The following is a 13,843-nucleotide window of genomic DNA, read 5'->3' on the forward strand; positions in this document are numbered from 1 at the left end:
CGAGAGTAGTAGGGTGTCCACTGCTCGACGTCATAGATCATGAACATGATACCAGACAGCATACACACCAATTATGGTTAACTACAGTCAACAGTGTGAGCTAACGAGCATTACGCTCTCATTTAAATATATGGCTGAAAGAGTCAGCCTACAGGAATTGTAAAACGAACCCTGTCGTCCAGGGCCGGATGCCACAAAGGGCGCAGATTCATCATGAGATGGGGAAACTCACAGGCGTGTATTGTCTATTGAGGCGTAAACGCTGTAGTGTTCGAGTGACACGTCATAGGGAAACCAAGTAGAAGGCGTTTGTGGAGACGTAGCAACGTTAAATATGGCGGACCTAAGATCAGCCATAAAGGGAAACATTTATGGAAACTATTTAATTATGTAGTAATGCACGTAATGAAGCACAGTAATTTTAATCTACCATCCTTCATAACATTTCATGGTGATCCCAATAAAACTTGAGTATTGATCATACCTGTAACGGTTTAGGATTTACTATTGAGATGAAATTAACAAGTTTTCCAGCAATGACTTGAATGTTAAAACCTGAACGCTTTGGTCGATCTTAACGATCGACATTTCATACATAAGTGCATCGTAAAATGATATCTGTTTAAATATCAACTTTGTAACTTCACTTGTTTAAAAGATATAGTAAATTTGAATTGTCAGTATTTTCAGTGAATCACCAGATGATAATTTCCTCCCCACAAAACACATTGAACGATGACAGCGTAACACATTATTGAATCATTAGGTAACAGAATATCTGTTGTAAAGTTTACTGCATAATAGTTACTTTTGTTCTTTTTTATTTATGAGAAAGCACATTGGTGCAAGGCTACCCGCTGTGTCATTCAAAGTTAAGAAGGAAATTGTATTGGTTATACGTAAAAGAATTTAACGTTTATTACGTAATGGATATTATTGTTACTTTATTTAGAGTTTTTAGCAAACAGAACACAGCATGTTGTTATCAATGGAGAGACGTCTACAGACGTTAAAGTAACCTCTGGCGTGCCACAGGGGAGTGTTATGGGACCATTGCTTTCCACAATATATATAAATGACCTAGTAGATAGTGTCGGAAGGTCCATGCGGCTTTTCACGGATGATGCTGTAGTATACAGAGAAGTTGCAGCATTAGAAAATTGTAGCGAAATGCAGGAAGATCTGCAGCGGATAGGCACTTGGTGCAGGGAGTGGCAACTGACCCTTAACATAGACAGATGTAATGTATTGCGAATACATAGAAAAAAAGGATCCTTTATTGTATGATTATATGATAGCGGAACAAACACTGGTAGCCAGTTACTTCTGTAAAATATCTGGGAGTATGCGTGCGGAACGAATTGAAGTGGAATGATAATATAAAATTAATTGTTGGTAAGGCGGGTACCAGGTTGAGATTCATTGGGAGAGTCCTTAGAAATTGTAGTCCATCAACAAAGGAGGTGGCTTACAAAACACTCGTTAGACCTATACTTGAGTATTGCTCATCAGTATGGGAACCGTACGAGGTCAGGTTGAAGGAGGAGATAGAGAAGATCCAAAGAAGAGCGGCGCGTTTCGTCACAGGGTTATTTGGTAACCGTGATAGTGTTACGGAGATGTTTAGCAAAGTCAAGTGGCAGACTCTGCAAGAGAGGCGCTCTGCATCGCGGTGTAGCTTGCTCGCCAGGTTTCGAGAGGGTGCGTTTCTGGATGAGGAAATCGAATATATTGCTTCCCCCTACTTATACCTCCCGAGGAGATCACGAGTGTAAAATTAGAGAGATTCGAGCGCGCACGGAGGCTTTCAGACAGTCGTTCTTCCCGCGAACCATACGCGACTGGAACAGAAAAGGGAGGTAATGACAGTGGCACGTAAAGTGCCCTCCGCCACACACCGTTGGGTGGCTTGCGGAGTATAAATGTAGATGTAGATGTAGATGTAGAACGTGTCAGTGGTCAAGCCTTGATTATTAACATAAGTTAAAATGTAAAATAATGTAGAATGAGCTGTAGCCAATCAGACGGACGGCTTCAGGAAAGGGAACTGCCCTAGTCAGTGAAGTGAGGATATTCGGCGTGTGGGAAACGCGGCCGGGGACGGGCAGAGAGTGACACTTCGGATGGAGACGTGAAAGCGGAGAGTTGGTCTTTAGGCAGCTAGGAAGTGAAACGACTTAGAAAATTTGGCGTTGTGTGATATCGCAGGACTTAGTCTCTGAGAGGTGAGCAGCCGCGCGCCTGGTGTGAACTCTTATTTTTCACGTAAATATCGAGGTGGAGTGTTGGACTTGTGTTTCGCGTTGAGATTGTGAATGATCGAACTGTGTCAAATGGATATCCGCTCGAGAGTAATAGTAATTCTAAATACGACCACTTTCTCTATTAATTTTCCTTCTGAACAAACGTTATTCTAACCAAATCGCAACTGTGTGGCCTACAACATTTATGGGTCGTTAATTTTGTTCGCGATATTATTATTACTGTTATTATATGTTACATTAACTTCGTTTCATGCAATTTCGCAAACTTTCCATCATCCAGACAATTTAACCAAAGGGTCACAAGTGTCTAATTTAAGGCGTGTAATGCGACACGTGCGGTTCAACCCCTAGACGAGTTTGAGGCAAGACATTTGTACGAAGAGGAACCGCATGCGAGCACATTCATGGGATTTTAGCTCGCAACATATATACAACTCTCACAACCCGCGAGATCTGGGGCATTGTGGGTGGCAGAAACGCCTTTTTCTATATGTACCCTTACACGTAGGTCAAATTGCCGGTGTCATCTTTGAAGTCTTCTTTCATGCAATATATCATTGTGCAAGTTGCGAGTCACTTGCATGATGCAATGACTATTTTGCCTATACTTCGTCAGCCAGCACACTGTAATGTTTCGTTATGCAGCGTATCTATAATCAACATTTTGAAGGCAGAGAGTTGTTTGCAAGTCGTGTCGCTGGGCTGTTAGATTCGAGTTATTTTGGCCATGCCATAGGCGGACAAAGTACGCTTGCCACTTCCTCCTTCCTCATTACACATTGAACTGGAGATGCTGTTTGAATTCCGCTGCACGCCAACGACTTAGTAAAAATTCAGATGTATTGTCTTTTCAGTGATTTGAGACGGGCATTGCTCAGATACACCTTCCAGGAACTTTGGTGGCCGGCTGCTGTCGCCGAGCGGTTCTAGCCACTTCAGTCCGGAATCGCACTGGGCATGAACTCAGACGTTAAGTCCCATAGTACTTAGAGCCAATTGAACCAATTTTGGTGATAATGTTTCATGGTCGAGTTGCATTGGCATACTTACGTATCGGTCTCATCGGCGCTTCACTCATCAAGATGTCAACACATGCGGATAAAAAGACCAAAGCTCAAAAGATCATATGAAGTGGAAAGTGGATCAAATGATTTCACACTGGCACCAGACTTCACCACAATTCTTCCCAGCGCCAGTTGTCACACAATGGGAAGGTCGTCGTACCCTCATTCACCCACAATTTATCCCTTCTTCTGAGGCCTCCGCAAAGGAGATCAGAACCACGACGCCCTGCGCTGTTTACTAATGGGTGGCCGAGGAAAACATTTCAAACACACCGCTGAGCAGAATCAACACGGAAACGCCTGAGGGGGTGGCATAAAAGCGCCAATAAATCCCCCTTCCCTTTTGGCGATGATTCTCGTACGTTTCACGGTCGATGAGTACAGTTCGCAGTGTGATGAGCAGCATGATGAGTTCTTGGCAACTTTTAACTTTTCTGACGCCCGCTGGACGCTTCAACCCTGCTCTACAGACATCGTGGGGCAGCAAACCCAGTGATCTCAATTTCTGCTCTGGTGTACAGGGTGGAACCACTAGGGACCGTTCAACACCACCGGACTAAATTTGAACCTGAGCCGAAGAAGCAGATGGAGCTTGTGCTTTCTGAGCCCTCTTGTTTCTCGAACTCCTGTGATGTGATCATGGGGTGGTGTGACTTGACAAAAGCGTGAACGGAACGGAGAAGACCACCCAGTTAGACAAACCCCCACCCTCATTTGCTGAGCATATTAAAAATTTACCTGTATAGATACAATTCCTAGGCACGTGCAGACAACGCTATTCTGCTGCTCTAGCGACTGTTAATAGGCATGCCGAAACGAAGGGATGGCATGGGCTTGCCTGTCTGCTAGCGTCCAAGACTCCGTCATAGGCCGTCTGCATACAGGTGCATTATTAAAGCGCAATACAAAGGCGGCAGGTTGGCACTGACAGTGTTGGTGAGAGGTCTTAGAGAGGCCCTTTGCCGTTCTGTTCACGCATGTGTCAATGCCACACCCCTCTGTGATCACTCCTGAGTAGAGTGCAAAACAGGAGCATTGGAAAAGTACAAGCACCCTTTCGAGCTTCAGATGACCTTCAAATTTCGTCACATGGTTTTTAACTGCCCCTAGTGGTTTTGTCCTGTACAGCAGAGGAAAAATGGAGGTCGCACTGCGCTACTTAGGGGTGCCATCACGTTCAGGGTAATGTTGCTGGCCCACGATGTCCTTAGAGAACTGCTGAATCGTCCGAGGAGTGGGTTCAGTGTCAAATGTTAAGAACGTCGTCCTGCTGCTCACCACGCTGCCAGCTAGCGTTCTCGATCGCGAAATGTGTGGCGATCAACGCCCCAAGGGTAGGCACTGTTTCACTGACGCTTCTTATGCCACCTGTAAAGGCTTTTCCGTGTTGATTCTTAGCGGCGGTCTGTCTGAAATGTCTTCCTCGAACCCCCCTAAGAAAACCGAGAAATTGCAACGCTGGACTTTGCAGTTCTGACCTCCACCGTGGAAGCGTCGGAAGAAGGGGATGAAATGTGGGTCTGTGGGGGTGTGACGACCTTCCCACCATATGACAAGTCCGCGGTGGCGTTGAGCGTAATTGTGGTGAAATTTGGTGCCAATTTGGCATCAGTAACCCATTTTTTACCTCATGAACGATGGCAGATAATGAAAACATCGTAACTCCATTTTGTTAAATTTTGCAGGTGACGCAAAATGATGATGTAAAGTGACTCAGAAAGTTGCTACATGTGTAACGGTGCAGTAGAAGCCTAGGTTACAGATTACAGAAACCCAAGTACTTTCGAATCCCTCTTTGATCATGGAGTTACTGGTTACTGCGATTAAGTGTTCACAGACGGATGGAGTTACGAGGTTTTCATTGCCTACTATCGAATATGAACTTCTGAGCTCTGGCCTTTGTCCCGCATGTGTCGACGCTTTGCTGCCTGGAGCTTCGCCGAACCCGAGGGTGACCTCGCAGAGCACCACCCTTTTGCTCCATTGCGGGAAGATTGTAGGAACTTTGAGTCGAATTTCAAACTTCTACTCTGCAATAGAAGACAACTAAGGTGGTTCGGAAAAGTGAACCTTTAATCGTGTTACGAAGTGTATATTGGATTATTTTCTGTTTTTGTGAAATTTTGGTATTTGTACATGCACGTGGTCCGATTGTGGACATTTGTACGTAAGGCCCAGGAATTTTCACGTTTATTTTGAACAGTAACTGAAATTAACTTAAAATCTCTAATGCATTATTTTCTCCTCAAGTCACTCTTGAACATTACGGATTATTGGAGTCAGTAGTCAGCACATGCTCTTGTTTAACCTGCTGCGCGCACAGCTTATTATAAATGATCTGTCTGCAGCACAATCCAGGCCAATGTAAACTACCACCTAGTCTATTTTCAAACCAGTTAAGGTAACTCGAAACTTGCAGAGAATCTCGCTACACGTGTTGCAAGCATAGAGATTTCGAGGAATTACATTTCAGTAATTTATTCCGTCGTTAATAGTCTTAGGCTGTACAGAAGACGTTTGCATGTGAATCACAAGCGTCTTTTCTATGTCCCAAGAAGACAGATCAGTATTGAAGGATATGACAGGAAAGATCAATCGAACCAAAAAGTCAAGTAAACTTGGGCTATAAGATGTCCACGTTAAGAGTTTTGAGCACTTCTTCGTCTTCCATACAGTGAATCAAATCTCTCCTACTGAAATTTTTTTGCTTTCCATATTTTGGGAGGAAGTAGTATAAACAAAAACAAGAAAAAATACCTACTGAACATGAACTCTAAAGTATATACTTTAAGAGCTACGAACATTTCTTTTAAGTGGAAGAGATGAGTTTTACAGTAGCGAAGATGATCAAGTGCTCGGAGGCTGCAGTAGAAGACATTTGCTTCACATTGTCAAAGAATGGGCTTGTTCATAGTTCCTAAACTATGAATTTAAGAGCCCACGTTTCCTAGACTTTTTTGCTTCGAATAATCGATACAGTTATGTCACTGAACACTGATCATTCCTCTTGGGACGTCCTATATTCGAAAAGACGCTCTACTACTAATATGTTGTATTAGGACTGTCTAATAACTTGGACAGAAATCTGTCTTACTTTAATACATGTTACGGCCCCCTATGTATTGCTGTAGGCTTTGAAAATTCGCTGATTATCGCAAATTTGGTTAAGAGCAGTGAGATCCTGTTGTCAGTTCGTTCATGACTCAAATCTTATAAAAAGGGGAATACTTTAAGGGAATTAATAACGGAATCGTAACTTAACATGTACTCTTAAGATGTATCAAACCCCATAGAAAGGAAGAATTTCAGTCTACGTGGGTTACTCAGAGAATAACATTCAGTTCACAGTCACTTAAACTGATCATTAGCTCAGTTCACAGTCACTTAAACTGATCATTAGCGCTTTTTTACCTAACTCAACTCATATAACCGTATAAAACTCATATCTAGAGTTGCCTTCCACCAATACTGAGGTTTGGTAGTTTCGGTACAGGACATAAACGAGGTAGTAAATGGTAGAATTACTGGTAGTATTGGTAGCAGTGACAGGGAAAAAACGTAATTGAATGAGTGAGAGAGAAACTGGAAGCCGACAACTTCTCTTTGTTTATCTGTTTGTTTCGCACAAAATGAGGACCACATATCGTTCAGTGTTAGTCGATTGAGTATTTAGTATCATTACGAAATAGAAATTATATTTTATAAGTAATAGAAATTAGCTGATCCACTAACTTCTGCGCTTTTATGTAAACAAATCAATGACTTTTGATGCAAGTACAGTTTACATGCACAACCATAAAAGAAGCTATATAATTATTGTTGTTATTTTTTACTTAATAGAACGTTCTTCGTCGTGATCAAACACAAGATTTTCCTGTTATTACCGAGACTAGCGAAAGTTGTTTATGAATAAAGGAAAAATTTATGTAAGCTCAATGAAGTATTGAAGCGATGTTTGGCATGTTTTTTTTATTTTTCCTTTTCTTGAGGAACTGCTTTATGGTGCTACATGATATATATATATATATATATATATATATATATATATATATATATATATATATATATATATATATATATACTACAACATCCCCCTGCTTCACGTAAGACATTAACAAATTTCAAATAAAACCAGACTGCAACATTAATAATTTCAGTTTTGCTATAAATACTTTTATTCTTAAGTAAAAGACAGGAGGATAACTATGTAGAACTAAAATGATGCGTAAGTTATGTACTCTTTAAATATGCTCACTCAGTTTCTAAATAGTTGACTGCTGCTGGTTTCTAGGCGAACCTAGTAACAGACTGGTCCCATATGCAAACAAAGGGATGTAAATGAGATAATGCTGGGAAGGTATCCAACACGCCTAACATATAGGTAAAGCTGTTACGACCGTAACTAACCAAGGCGGCTAGGAAAACTACCATATTCTACAATTACTTACGATAAACTGCTGTAGGCTACAGCAGTTTCACAACTCTAGCCATGCCTGATTAAGTACAGATGTTCTCTTATGACGACTTAATAAACTCACGTGTGTCTTATACATCGAATACCAGACTTTATGCCTGAAAATAAATCCACCTATGATTCGAAATAGATTTCAATTAGTAAAACAAGAAGCGCTAATAGCTGGGTGTAGAAAATAATATTAATGCAAGGGAATAAAGAATTTTTCATCTTTGTAGTAAGACTCTTATTAACGCCAATTATCTCAACATAGAAGTGTTAGGAGTATTTAAGATCGTTTACAACCTCTCTCTCGTGCCACATAACCAGCACAATAAATGAAAATTGAGCTCGCACGCCGTGTACGTATTAAAGCTGATACCGCTGATCCTCGGAACCGGGCAGCAATGAATTGTCGCTTAGCACAAAGCAGCGACGATAACGGAATGAATGGCGCGCGGCCGACAGACAAGGGGGACTGGCCAGAGGCCAGCTCTGCGAAATGGTCGTAGTCGGGGCGGCGGCGGCGGCGGCAGGGTTGATGTAAAGGGCCGGTGCTTCCACAGCTGGGACCGCGGCGCTGCGCGGGTTGCCTACCCCCGTCCGTCCGTCCGTCCAGCCGCGGGCTCCGCTGCGCCCTCCGGACCCAGGGGTGGCTGCGCCGACGCTGCCTTCACAGGCGCCGCCGATCGTGACGCACTCGTACTGTAGGAGGCACAGTAGTACCGTACGTACGTGACCGCAAGGCGCTTTGCTGGAGCGCTTGTCAGCGATTAGCGGCCCGCGGCTCAGCAGTAAACACCCCGAACTGCTCGCACAACGGCCAAGTAACACGCCATGCTACACATTATCGCCGAAAATGGCTTCTGGGCTCCACCAGTGTTCAATAAAGAAAATAATCAACTTCGGTGGATTCTGCGACTACTGCCTGTTTACTCCGTCTTACAGTGCCAAACACGGACGTCAGCAGAAATTTATCTAAGTGGGGGAAGATTTGAAAATTGACATTTACGATACAACTAATCCAGTGAGTCTGAGAACGTGTACCACAGAACTAAGTTTGAAAGTAAGGACACCAAACATACACTGAGGTACAAAAGTCATGGGATAGGGATTTGCACATATGCAGTTGGTGGTAGCATCGCGTTCACAAGCTACAAAAGAGCAGCGCATTGGCGGAATCGTCATTTGTGCTCAGGTTAGTCATGCGAAAAGATTCCCGACGTGAGTACAGCCGTGCGACGTGAGTTAACAGGCTGTGAACGCTAAACGGTACTTAGAGTTAGATGCACGTTTCGGAAATCGTTTGTGAATTGAATAACAGTGTCAAGAGTGTGCCGAGGATACCAGATTTCAGGCGCTACCACTCACAACAGAAATGCGGGTGATTAAGGCCTTCACTTTACGACTGAGAGCAGCGGTATTTGCGTAGAGTTGTCAGTGCTGACAGACAAGCAAAAATGCATGAAAAAACCACATAAATCAATGTGGGACGTACGGCGGACGTATTCGTTAGGACAGTGCTGAAAAATTTGGCGTTAATGGGCTGTGGCAGCGGACGACCGACTGGAATCCCTCTGGTAACATCACGTCATCGCCTGCAGCGCCTCTTCTGGCCTTGTAAACGTATCAGCTGGAGCCTAGACGTCTGGGTAAACATGGCCTGCTCAGAAGAGTCCCTATTTCAATTTCTAGGAGCTTATGGTAGGGTTCGAGTGTGGCCCACGCGCCATGAAGACATGGACCCAAGTCATCAACAAGACACTGTGCAACCTGGTAGTGGCTCCATAATGGTGTCGGCTGTGTTTACATGGAGTAAACTGGGTCCTCTGATCCAGCTGAACAGATCACACACTGGTAATGGTTACGTTCGGCTACTTGGGGACAGTATGCACCCATTCATCGATTCAATGTTCCCAAACAATTACGTTCTGTCACTGGGCCACAAATGTTTTGTAAATTTTCAGATTCGGCATGACTGCAGGACTACACCAAAACTACCGCCATGCACAGGAAAGGGCATATCTCACTATGACCAGCCCACACTCTAAATGGTCCCTTGTATAGTGTAGTAGAATCACAGTGAACCATATCTAGAAATGTGTGATAATTCTGTACCCCAGATTACAGGAAGGTGAAAGTGCTCCATCTTGCCCCCTCTCTTGCGGTGTGTAAGATATCATTTTTCCCCAAGATTTCTCCCATAATAGATGAAGAAATGTCGTGACAGTGTCATTTATTCCCAGGTTTAACTATCAACGCGACAAAAGAAGATTGACAGGAGGAGGTGGAGAGAGACGGGGGCAAGAGGAGACGGACAGAGAGCAGGAGGAGGTAGACAAAGAGACAGGGTGGTGGAGGCGGCAGAGAGGGGGAGTGGCCACTCTGTTTCTCCATCTTCTTCTTCCTCCTCTCTCTAACCACCACAGCTAGAGAGAGGGGGAAGAAGAAGGTGGACAAAGAGAGTGGCAAGAGATGGTGGATGAGAGAGGGGGAAGTGAGAGATGAATAAAGAGAGGGGGGAGGAGGAATGGACGAACAGAAGTTTGAAATAAATAATTGCACCAAGTAAGGACATTGTGTTCAAGTGGGTGCAGTACAAGTCGAAAGGTCAAAGTATTTTATTTCATTTTATTTCACCAAAAAACATAAATTACGCAAAGGTTACTTAATGATTGTATACATAAACTATGTTTTTACATTTGCGAAGAAACGTAATCAAAGAAATAATTTTTTTTCTGTTCAGACATAAGCGAATGTTATACTTTATACAATAAATTTGGTTTTGTCTTTGCAACCTGGATTCTTGCACCTGTCAAATGATTTCTTGTCACTGACTACTGGAAGACGCCCAACATTGTCCAAACGAACATTAGCTTCTGGACGAACTTCCGCATTGGCTCGTTTCTAACAACTTGGAGGCGGCACTGGACTCTCATTAGAGGCACTCCGTCTTCAGGCCACGAGTGGCCTACCGGGACCATCCGACCGCCGTGTCATCCTCAGAAGAGGATGCGGATAGGAGGGGCGTGGGGTCAGCACACCGCTCTCCCGGTCGTTATGATGGTATTCTTGACCGAAGCCGCTACTATTCGGTCGAGTAGCTCCTCAATTGGCATTTCGAGGCTGAGTGCACCCCGAAAAATGGCAACAGCGCATGGCAGCTGGATGGTCACCCATCCAAGTGCCGGCCACGCCCAACAGCGCTTAACTTCGGTGATCTCACGGGAACCTGTGTATCCACTGCGGCAAGACCGTAGCCACTCTCATTAGAGGGACGCCCCCTTTTCCTGGAGGTTAGCCTATCTATTTCTGTCAGTACTTTCGTCATACTTGCCCCCTTTCAATTATCGAACAAATGCAAAGATGGCTGATATAATGTTTAGTGTTACTGGCATTGTAAAACAGTTAAGATCTTTAGACGCCAGGAAGGCATCTGGCCCAGACGGTATCCCCGCAAGATTATATGTTGACTATGCTACAAACATAGCACCATTCTTATCTATCAGAAATCATTGGAACAGCGGAAAGTTCCACGGGACTGGAAGAAGGTCCAGGTCAAACCAAGCTGTAAAAATGGTAGAAAATCGGATGCACATAATTACCGGCCAATTTCATTGGCATCAATTTGTTGTAGAATAATGGAATATATTTTGTGGTCAGACATAATGACCTCTCCAGACTCTGAGAAGCTCATCTGAAGAAACCAGCACGGTTTTAGGAAATAGCGGTCATGCGAGTCACAGCTGGCCCTCTTTGTGCATGATATACAACAGGCTCTAGATACCGGCTCACACGTTGATACCATATATCTCGACTATTGAAAGGCGTTCGAGTCGGTTCCGCACTGTCGCTTGCTCCAAAGAGTGCGCACTTACGGTCTATCTGATAACATATGCGGTTGGATAGAAAGTTATCTAACAGACAGATAGCAGTATGTCGTCCTGAATGGGGAGACTTCAACAGAAACAACCGTAACATCAGGTGTGCCCCAGCACAGCATAATAGGTCAACTGCTTTTTACGATTTACATAAACGATCTGGTTGATGGTATTAACAGCGGCATTAGACTGTTTGCTGATAATGCTGTAGTCTACAGAAAAGTAGTGTCACATGAAAGCTGTGAACAAATCAATGGGGATTAGCAGAAAATAAATGCGTGGTGTAATGACTGGCAGTTAATTTTCAATATTATTAAGTATAACCTACTGCGTATAACAAAGCGATAATCCCCATTAATGTACGAGTACAAAATAAATGCCCAGTCTTTGGAGGCGCTAACATCCGCCAAGTATCTGATCTCAAAAGGAATGATCAGATTACACAATTAACGGGTAAGGTGAACTCTACATTGCGGTTTATTGGTAGAATCCTGAAGCGATGCAGTCCTACAACAAAGGAAATTGCTTACAATACGTTAGCTCCTCCAGTCTTAGAGTATTGTTCGTCTGTATGGGACCCTTTACCAGTTGGGTCTGATTCAAGAAATTGAGAAAGTCCAAAGGAGAGCGGCAAGATTCGTGACTGGTACATTTAGCCCTAGCGTTACAAATCTTATAGAAAGTTTGAAGTGGGACACACTTGCAGATAGACGGCGCGCTAAACAGAAGGGGCTGCTCACTAAATTCCAAAATCTACTCTTCGCCGAGGATGTAGAGCATATATTACTACCACCAACTTTCATATCGCGCAATGATCACCATTCAAAGATACGGGAAATTAGAGCTCGTACTGAGGCGTTCAGACAGTCGTTTTTCTCTCGCGCGATCCGCGAGTTGAACAGAGGTGGAGGGGGGGGGGGGGGTGACGTTACTTTGGCGCGAATTGTGCCCGCTGCCACACACCGCTTGGTGGCTAGCAGAGTATGTATGTAGATGTAGATGTAGAAAGTGAAGAAAATCAAGGGTCTTATTTTTAGGAACACCTAATTCTGATGGTATGGGTATCTCGAAAACCTATGATAAAAAATGCTATTACAAAAAGAAAACCTCATAAAAAATGTACATCTGAGTAGACCGGATCAAAAAGTCGTTAAATTCATTTTATTTCGATTTTGAGGTGGGCACACGGCCGTATAGATTTTTTCAGCCTCTACATGTTGGAATATGTTTCAAGTTGCAAAACTGGCTATGAACCGTCGAAAAAGACTGTCAAAAATCGTGTTCATTTTGAAAAGCAGCTAACTGCATGTTGTCTTCGGGTGCAAAACCCGCTAAGTGCCTAATAGGCGTGGCTGCTGCCCTGCCATGTCCGGGTGCAAAGCACGCGAACAGACATCAGACTTACCAACTTGGACATTCAAAGCTACCTTTGAGTGTGTTACGATTGTAATTGATATTTTTCTTATTCAGCTTTAGGTTGGCAGTGCTGTAACAAATTCGTATGCAACAATATCAATCTCGCTGCCAATCCATTGTCATTTGGATGGTACGAGTGTTTCGTGATTATCTAAGTGTCACCGTGTAGTTAGCGAACTTTGTGTCTAGGCTACTCAACTTACAATGCACCGTATGGTATGAAACGTCTAACATTACCTCCATCATTGTCCTCTTGTTCAAAATTATCGCCACGATCATCGGATGGATCGTCAATTTAAGGTGAATTAAGGAGACCTTTAACTTCTTCTCCTGTAAGTGACTCTAGTGTATCTTGGACACGGGGCATTGTGAAACCACCGTCAGATGACTGAAAAGAGAGCGAGATAATGTCCTAAATTTCTATGCTATTACAGCCTTTCAATCAGAATGTACTGATTTAGAGACGTATAAAGTTATAAATATGTCACTTACCCTTCGTTCTGAAAGACACCATTCTTTACGAATGCACCCTTCTACGCACAAACACTAGTACACTACACTGTACTTCGACAAACACTAGTAAACTAGTATTGGAGGACAGCGTGGAGGGTAAAAATCGTAGAGGGAGACGAAGAGATGAATACACTAAGCAGATTCAGAAGGATGTAGGTTGCAGTAGGTACTGGGAGATGAAAAAGCTTGCACAGGATAGAGTAGCATGGAGAGCTGCATCAAACCAGTCTCAGGACTGAAGACCACAACAAC

Source organism: Schistocerca serialis, chromosome 4 (assembly GCF_023864345.2).
Source record: "Schistocerca serialis cubense isolate TAMUIC-IGC-003099 chromosome 4, iqSchSeri2.2, whole genome shotgun sequence".
Lineage (NCBI taxonomy): Eukaryota > Metazoa > Arthropoda > Insecta > Orthoptera > Acrididae > Schistocerca > Schistocerca serialis.